Genomic DNA, 9,010 nt, shown 5'->3' on the forward strand with positions numbered 1-9,010 from the left:
TCATCGAGCGAGATGTGTCCATGTTTACCTGTGCACGCGTTACACCGTCGTGCTCGTTAATTTAGTTAGTAAGGAATGCATACAAGTTTATACGACCGATAAAACTTCCATTGTTATCGCAATCGAGGCTTCGCCTTTCGAGGGAAACTGAAACATTTTTTTAATACGCCTGAGAATATGAATGGGCTGGAACTCTCATGATAGACATTTCAAAGTCATTACCGGCAAATTTTGCCATGTCTTCCATTGAGTGAACAAGCTTAATCCTGTGTGATTTGCTACAGCTTCGCTGGTCATCCCCCTTCAGAGGGTGGAATGGATCCTCATTTTTTTCTCCCTCCCTCTTAAACGTACACGTAAAGACTCTGATAAAGAGGCAGAGCGGAAGAGGGACTAGCCAAGTTAGCACAGAGTAACAGACACGCACGCTCGCATACATGAGAAAAAGCGAAGATTCAATGATAGATACCGCTTTGTTCTCCCTTTTGTGTGTGTGTTTCGGCGTTAAGTGGGTGACTAAGTATACGGACAGTCAATCTCTCCCTCTATTTCCCGCTCTCTTGGCTGAATCCGACTGAAGAGGAGCTTAGTGAGCATGAGCGGCAAGCATGCACACGTCTAATGTCAATGACAGAGATAGGCAGATAGAGGTTGGGGCTGTAACTGTATTTATTAAAAAACAGTGAAGTGACCAGCGTTGAATGCCGGCAAAGCGAGATTTGGGTCATCTTCTTTGTCACTGAAGTCGCCCAGCTGCAGCAGCGCCACGACTGCTCTCTTCATCAATACTATAGGCCCCGTGAGAAACAAAGCAATTAGTCATCTTGACGACTCAGGCTGACGTGCACGCGGCTGGAACTCGACCAAGTACTTTGCCGGTGATCGTTGGCGTAGCAAGAGCGGGGGCTGGCTATGGGGGGAGGTGTTCTACTCCCGACCAAATTCAAAAGTTTGCACTACTTTGTATGCACATAAATTCACGCGCGCACACACACACACACACACACACACACACACACACACACACACACACACACACACACACACACACACACACACACACACACACACACACACACACACACACACACACACACACACACACACACACACACACACACACACACACACACCTCACTCGTATAGGAGGGTGCTACATGACACCATGAATAAATTGTAACAAAAAATTGTCACAGTTTCGCCCTAAGGGCGAAGCAATGAATGCGATAGCAACACAGCAATGTCATACGAAGTAAGGTGAGCGGCTTTGGTAGCAATATGAATTTTAGTAAACATGAGCTGATTAAGTAAGCAGGTGTGCTGCGGCGTAAGTAGACCGACATGAAGAGATCGAGACTCGATGACCACGAGAAGGCGCGTGTGAAACGGTGGTGTTGATGAGAAGCGCTTCCCGTGGGCAGCGCGTGCGAAGGGACACACCTGTAGCGCTGCACTGCCGACCCGGGCAGCATTGCATGTGTAGCGTGCGTTCGAAAATGTGGCCCGACTATTACTAACTGATTGAACAAGCGTGGTGTGAGCGCGCACAAACAAACATGAATAGATCACACTGAATGACTGCAGACAACGACTGTCAAAACGCTGCCAGCAAGCGCATACGCCGCAGCAGCGGGCGAAGGTACGTGCGGTCTATCGCTTCAACGGAAACTGAGCGGCGAATGCACGGCGCATAAAGGTCAGAGCCGTGTGGAGATAAGCGACGGTGCGAGCGAGCGACGAGCGCGGTTGTTGGCAGAGTAGAAGTACAGTGGCTCTAGTAGAAGTGCCCCCCCCCCCCCCCCCCCCCCCCCGCTCCCTCCGGCGCTGGCTTCCCGCTTCCTTGCTTGCGCGTGGGAGATTGAGTGCGTTCGCTCTCCGTGATAGCGCGCGTCCCCGCACGCTTCCGCTCGGGCATACGGCGCGCGGCGAATATTTTATCTATAGACGAGAAAACGATCGCCTGAAGGCGCTGCTGCGCCTCCTGACAGCGGCCCCAAGGTGGAAATTTCAAGCAGCGCGGTCGCTCCGCGGTGCGCTCTCCGCTTTGTTTACATTGTTTCGCCCACGCTTTCCTTCGCTGCTCGTGCTCACGGCGCTCCATTTTCGACGGCGGCAGATCGCCTGCTTGCTGAACAGCGATGCAAAGACTGCAGTGCAATTTCAAGACGGTTGCCGACGCCAACAGTTTTTTTCGTGGCGGCAACCTCAAGAAAGGGGAGCGTCTGCTTCCACACGTGTGTGGTGTTGAAAAATTGTGGGCGGTGATGTGACAGTGAAAGCCAAGTGCGTGTCGGAGGTGTCCAACAAGATAGTTTACGACATCGAGTTAGAGGTACACATCGAGTTCAGTCATTTAGTCACTTTTATTTCTCTATGGTGCAGTCACAAAGCGGTCATCCATGCTTGCAGAGATGTGCAGAGACGGTGACGATTGCGGGTGGTTTCGTTGGTCGCTGGGCGCGCACACACGGCTGCTCTCAATTTGGCTCCCAGGGAGTGGCATCAGCACTGCCGGAACAGAAAGAACACATGCATTAGGTACCAATAAGCCAATAAAATTAATTAACGATGTAAGTACTACATATGTGCATAATGCCTTATATCATGCTGTATAAATATTTAAAGTATATCATGCCTTATTCAATGCTAGAGTCATGGCAACTCATTGCATTATTGAGCAAGGTATATTTTCACTGGTCATGAGAAATCACTCGTACAAACTGCTCCGCGAAATGAACCCAGGTCACGGTAACCAGCGATTACCTTGGGACCAGCAGCACGAGTGCAAGAATTGGCGATACATGCCTCACCAAAGCAAATCTAGTTTCTCGTCGGGCGAATGCCCCGCCGCAGCAAAAGTAAGCTCACACCGATGGCCGGCTACTACACGAAACGAAGATTCTTGGCGGGAAGAGTGAAGCAGGAAGAATGTGCAAGGTGGCAATTACTTTAAAGCATGATTGGATATTGTGAACCCAGAAAGCATGGCCAAGCAACAAACATAACGCGCGCGTCTCGGGCAGCTGCTTTGCGATCTGCCGCTTACCGACGCATGCGATGACCGCAGCTTGCATTAAATACGGAATTCCACCACACAAAAGACAAGTAACGTGCGGCCCTATTTGTTGCCTGTACAACTAGGAATTTAAGTTGCAGCGTTTGGAAAAAAAGGATATAATTATCTTGAGCCAGTCTTTGCCGATCGTGAGTGAACGAACAGTACAATCAATTAAATTCGTAGGTTTTACGTGCCAAAAGCACAATATCATTATGAGGCACGCTGTAATGGAGGGTCTCAGGAATAAATTTGACCACCGGGGTTCTTTAACGTGCACAAAAATCAAAGTACATGGCAAGAACCGTATTCTTGCATTTCGCCCCATCGAAATGCGGCCGCCGTGGCCGGGAATCGAGCTCGCGTCGTCGAGCTTAGCGGCGCTACACGTATGCATTTACCGCTAAGCTAACACGGCGGATTTCACTGTACGAGACCCGTCTAAACAAACGGCCATGCGCTAAATACAGGCACATTACTATTGCGTTTTTATCGAGCGGCCGTGATATTGCACGCGAATGCGAAAGTACGTGACTTACTTGACTCGGCGCACTGCAGTTATCCACGCTTGTCGTCTGTCCTCCTCGTACCACCTCTCCGGAATTCTGTAGAACTTCACGGGCGGCTTTCGACTTTTCGAGGCTCTTGTGGCAATCAACAACACGGCAGTATTGCGTGCCACCTTTCCTGGTTGATGAGGTCGCGCTCGCCGTCACGAAAACAACGCACGCGGTCGCTCGAGCCGTAGAGAACACAGCCGCGCGCTGGCCCGGCGGCGACCTTCGACACTTCCATCCTGCCGCCAGGGGAGTGGGCGGCGCTGGTGCCGCGCGGGCAAACTTTAGGTTGCCTCGTCTATAGGGAACCTCACGGCGACGGCGACGCCGACGGCGGAAATCCGGTTGAAGTGTCCATATACTTGCTATCGCAATAAAATTTAGTCATGCTCGTTTTGCCCTACTTTGCAGTGTTGATAAACCAGCTCTTTAACAATTCAGCCAATGAATCCGTGAACTTGTATTTATTAAAAAGAACCTTATTGCCTTCCTCTGCACCCTCTCCATTCTTGCAATGAGTTCTTTTGTGTACTGAAACCAAACAATATTGGCGTACTCAAGCACTGGTCGAACAAGCATTTTATAGGCCAGCAGATTTGCATCTGGGGGCGCTAGACCGAAGGCGTCTTCTCAGAAAGAAGAGTCGCTTTAGTGCTCAGCATGTACATTATTTTCCACTTGAGGTTTTTTTTTTTTTTGTTAACATGACTTTCCAATCGGACAGCGTGTGTTAAAATGACGCCTAAATATTTACGCTGAAATACACAAGTAAGAGGTTATTCATTCATAATGTACAGGGTCGTGTTTGTCCCGAAAGCTCCGAAAGCGCTTTTGCATGTTCTCTGAAGCTGTGATGAAAGCTTCGTGTCGTCCACCTAGTCACCGTCTACGATATCTCCGAAAACAGATGTTTTCCAAGCCGCGCCGGCGTCATACACTTCCATTGTAAACAAGGAGGCAACGGAGGCAGTTGAGGCAAGCAATGGACGCGTCAGCACGTGATCAAACATGGCAGCGCTCACGGGATCGCCGCGAAAAGGGTCAATATGGTGATTGTAAAGGAGGAAAGAGACGCTTAATTCTGCAGCCCTTCAGGGAGCACGGCGCAGAACGAGTGTTTGCTCTCCACCGTGCGTTCGCTCCCCGTGAAAGCGCGCCTCCCTCGCGTGCTTTCACTCGCACATACAGCATACGGCGCGCGGCGACGATTTCATCGCCGTTGACGTCATACGGAACCTCACGGCGACGGCGACGGCGACCGCAGAAATCCGCTTTGAGTGTCCATATAATTGCTATCGCAAAAATAAAGAAAAGCTAGAGCACACCAACCCTTAATTCGTAACGTCAGTGGGTTTATGGCAAATACTGCAAGACACAAGTTGGCGCCGTTATATTTATCCAAACTTTTGATATATGGTCCTGTTATCTGTGACCATTTATAAAGAACTGCCGAGGTTTTGTGCCACTTCATTGTAGCAGGTCGCTGCGCAATGGCTAGAGGGTAAGAGGACGAATGCTGCGCGACTATTCCCGATGGTGATGCGATCAAGTATTGGACGCTAGTTGCTGTCGTTCGCCTGGTACACACAAGCTACGTGCGTCGCTTCTGGAATGCCTCACTGTGTCCTGCCACGCTGGATTATGGCACGATTGTCGTTGAGAGCAATGCAACCCAGCGCTAATCGCATCAATGGCTCAAACAACACAAGCTGGATTCGTCATCCTATACAGGGGCGGTATTCTCGAGCGGTCACTCTCAGGGACTTTGGAGATTCCTCGAGATTCTGCACTGGACTCGTCGAAGTACATACCGCCGACGGCGCACTTGGTACTGTCTGAAGATCGCGAACTTGGCAAAACCCCAGAAACAATGTCGGCCGAAACGCGGGTGCGTTTGGTGCAGAGTCACGCAAAATCGTACTGAAGTGAAAATATCCACGAAAGTGATCACCCAATGCTGACCCTTTGTTTTGCCCACAGCTTTTCGCATAGTCGGGTGACTCCTCCGATTGTCACCCAAGTGGATATCTGCCACAGTGCCAGCCATAGTCATCGGAAATTGAAAATTTCCATTTATTTTCGAATAAATTCATAGCACGGAGTTTTCAAATCGGCATTATATTTCACTAAGCAATAAAAAAAATTTTAAGTATACTTAGCACATGAAAACTGACTGGAAGCATTATTCCATTCCAAATTCGGTGCGTCTGCATGGAGCATGATAAATCAGCCTGCATAAATTTGGCTTTCGCAGCACTTGCATGAATACTCAGAGCCTCTAGTGCGCACGACCTATAGATACCAGCGCTCGGGCGGCGAAGGGAAGGAAATGCCGGGCGCTGCTCCGCCTATCGCTTTGATTGCGCCTGCGCCGCAAGGAGGCGCCGGGCGCTTCGCGGAGTGCTGCCATAAATTAATGCTGCCACGTGTTCCTTGTAGCAGTGGCCGCGCCTGTACATGTATGTGCCTAGCGGTAAGAGTTCTGTGCAGGTGAAAAGCGGTTTCTCGATGACAGACAGACGGCGATGTACGCTTTCGTTCGCCTTGGCGACTTTAACGCGACAGCGTTAAAGGCCCCGTGTCGCAGAAAATCCGGCGTCGCGGCGTCTGTGGAGGAAAAAATCATCCCCAACCACACCGACCGCGCAGGCCCAGCTCGTGGCGCAAGATGTACGTTAGCGAAGGAGGAAGTCAACCCGAACCACCCCCACCGCGCAGGCCCTCCATGTGATGCAGGCTTTTGGTGAACAAAAATTGAATTTCTCACAGTGAAATCCGCCAGAAAAATAGTAAAGTACGACTTAACCACAACCTACAGACATGGTGGCGTCGGACTGTAATTTGAATGTACGAGAAAACATAATTCTGTTACGAGGAAACTCAAACACAAACCCCTTTTCCAGCATTTCTATCATAGCAACCTGGTGCGCTCGGTAGTAGTAGTAGTAGTAGTAACAACTTTATTTATCCTTTTTACAAGGAAAGGGGCAGCGGGGTAGAGGGGGGAAGGGGTCTACTCGAGGTAGTCCTCCACTACCCTCTCAGCCCACCCCAGGATGGCCTCCTGAACGTCGGGCCTGGAGCTGCGCAAGGCAGCCCCCCACTGCTCCTCACTAGTAATTAAGTTATTACGGGGAGGGGGTAATGAGTGTTGAGGGCATCCCCACATTATATGGTCGAGATTGGCCTTGGCCGCTGAGCAGAAGCGGCAGGCCGGGGAAGGGTAGAGAGTAGGACGTTCTGGTGGGCTAGTTGGTTCATAGCTTTTAGAAGTTTATAAACTGCGCAAGAAAACGAAGACACAAGAAGGAAGACACACCCCTGCGCTCGTGGTGTCGTGTGTGTTTTCCTTCTTGTGTCTTCGTTTTCTTGCGCAGTTTATAAACTTCTAAAAGGGTAGAGAGAAGGGCGAATGACGTGTAGAAAGTGAGGGGAGGGAAAGGTGCGAGTCTGTAGCTGCCGCCAGAGGATCTCGCGTTTACGTGGAGAAGCCAAGGGAGGAAATGTCAGACGATCGAGTGTATAATGTGCACAGATGTCGTGGAATGTGAGAAGGCGATCTCGCGCGGAAAACGGCCTCTCGAAAGCAACGATCTGCGACTCACCTAATGCCCGCGCCCGGTCCGTTAATCCTCGGGCGCTGGCGTGAGCCACCTCGTTGCCGGCGAGACCCGCGTGTGCTGGGGTCCAAATCAGGCCTACGTCTTGTGTGGGAGGGTGAGAGAGGGTTAGGGAAAGGGCTTGCCTTGACACCCTGCCCGCTCCGAAATTGCTGATGGCTGTTTTTGAGTCGCTGACAATGACGGAGGAATTTGGAATAGTGAAAGCCAGGGCTATGGCCGCCTCCTCCGCCTCCTCCGCAGAAGAAGCATAGACAGAGGCGGCCGTAGCTAACTGGCCGCGCGAATTTATTACTGAGAGGGCATATTTGGAGTCAGTGCTATATTCGGCGGCGTCGACATAGAGCACGTCGGTTGAATTGGAGAATTTTCTGTGTAGTGCCTTGGCTCTTTGCCTCCTGCGTGGGATGTGATGTATAGGGTGCATGTTTTTAGGGAGTGGTGGAATGTGTAAATTCGCGTGTATGTGGTGTGGAATGGTGTGTTTGGGGTGAGTGAGAGATGGTGGAGAAATGCCTAAGGAGTTGAGAATGTGTCGTCCGGTTTTCGATTTGGAAAGGCGGGTTTGTTGGGAGGTGAGATGGGCTTCGACGAGCTCGTCGAGTGTGTTGAAGGTACCGGTCTGCATGAGCCGTTCTGTGGACGTGCGTAGTGGGAGGCCTTGGGCAAATTTATAGATTTTGCGAAGGAGGGTGTTGACCTTGTCAGTCTCCTTTCTGAGAAGGTGTAAGTATGGGAGTGTGTAAGTTACCTTTGTGATGGCAAAGGCGTGTATTAGTCGGAGAAGATAATTTTCCCGCAGACCGCCGTGTCGGTTGGACACGCGGCCGAGCAGTCTGAGAGTGTTGTCGACGGTGGATTGGAGTGTCTGGAGGGTGTGCATGTTGTGTCGATTGCTCTGAATATGCAGACCGAGAACCCTGAGCTTGTCTACCCTGGGGACATGTTTGTTGCCGAGGAGGATGTGGATGTCGGGAGTGTGTCTACGGTTGCCGGAGTGGGCAGGAAGGAGAAGGATTTCAGATTTCTCGGGGAACAGACGAGACCCATGCGTCCCGCTATGGCCTCCACCTTATCTTCGGCGGCCTGCAGTACGTCTTGAATCTCACCGTCTGAGCCACCTGTGACCCAGAGGGTGATGTCGTCCGCGTATAGGGAGAAGTTCAGCCCTGGGATGGTCTTAAGGGAGCGTGCAAGGTGGAGCATGGCGAAATTGAAGAGCAGGGGAGATAGCACGGACCCCTGGGGCGTGCCAAAGCTCCCAAGGTGATAGGTAGGGGATTGCTACGCGCCAATAAATATTGTCGCGGTGCGGTTGGAGAGGAATGCGGCAATGTAATTGTGGATCCTTTCGCCTACCCCAAGAAGGTTTAGCTCCCGAAGTATGACGCAATGATCCACATTATTAAAAGCGCCATGAAGGTCGAGACCCAGAATTGCTTGTGTGTCGTGAGTAGGGTTGGGTGTCAAGATGTCGTGCTTCAAGCGAAGCATAACGTCCTGGCACGACAGGGAGCGGCGGAATCCCACCATCTCTGGTGGAAATAGGTTGTTGTCCTCAATATATTTATTGAGGCGGTTGAGGATAATGTGTTCGAAAGTTTTGTCAATGCATGAGGTGAGTGAGATTGGTCTGAGGTTTGACGTGTTTACGGGTTTGTGGGGTTTGGGAATAAAGATGACTTTGGCATCCTTCCACGAGGATGGAAGGGTGCCAGTGTCGAAGCAGTGGTTGAAGTATGTTGTGAGTGCCTTGACAGAATTGTCGTCCAGGTTTC

At 50.8% G+C, this 9,010-nt stretch overlaps 1 long non-coding RNA gene across 1 annotated transcript; it reads right to left on the reverse strand.

The window, feature by feature from the left end:
* Nucleotides 1–2,344: 2,344 nt before the first annotated feature.
* Nucleotides 2,345–3,911, reverse strand: LOC125942666 (uncharacterized). Its single transcript, XR_007465298.1, has 2 exons — nt 3,595–3,911; nt 2,345–2,508 (listed from the first exon to the last, which is right to left on the reverse strand). It is a non-coding gene; the product is annotated as an uncharacterized LOC125942666 (long non-coding RNA).
* Nucleotides 3,912–9,010: the final 5,099 nt, after the last annotated feature.

The sequence above is a fragment of the Dermacentor silvarum genome, chromosome 1 (assembly GCF_013339745.2).
Source record: "Dermacentor silvarum isolate Dsil-2018 chromosome 1, BIME_Dsil_1.4, whole genome shotgun sequence".
In the NCBI taxonomy this organism is placed as follows: Eukaryota; Metazoa; Arthropoda; class Arachnida; order Ixodida; family Ixodidae; genus Dermacentor; species Dermacentor silvarum.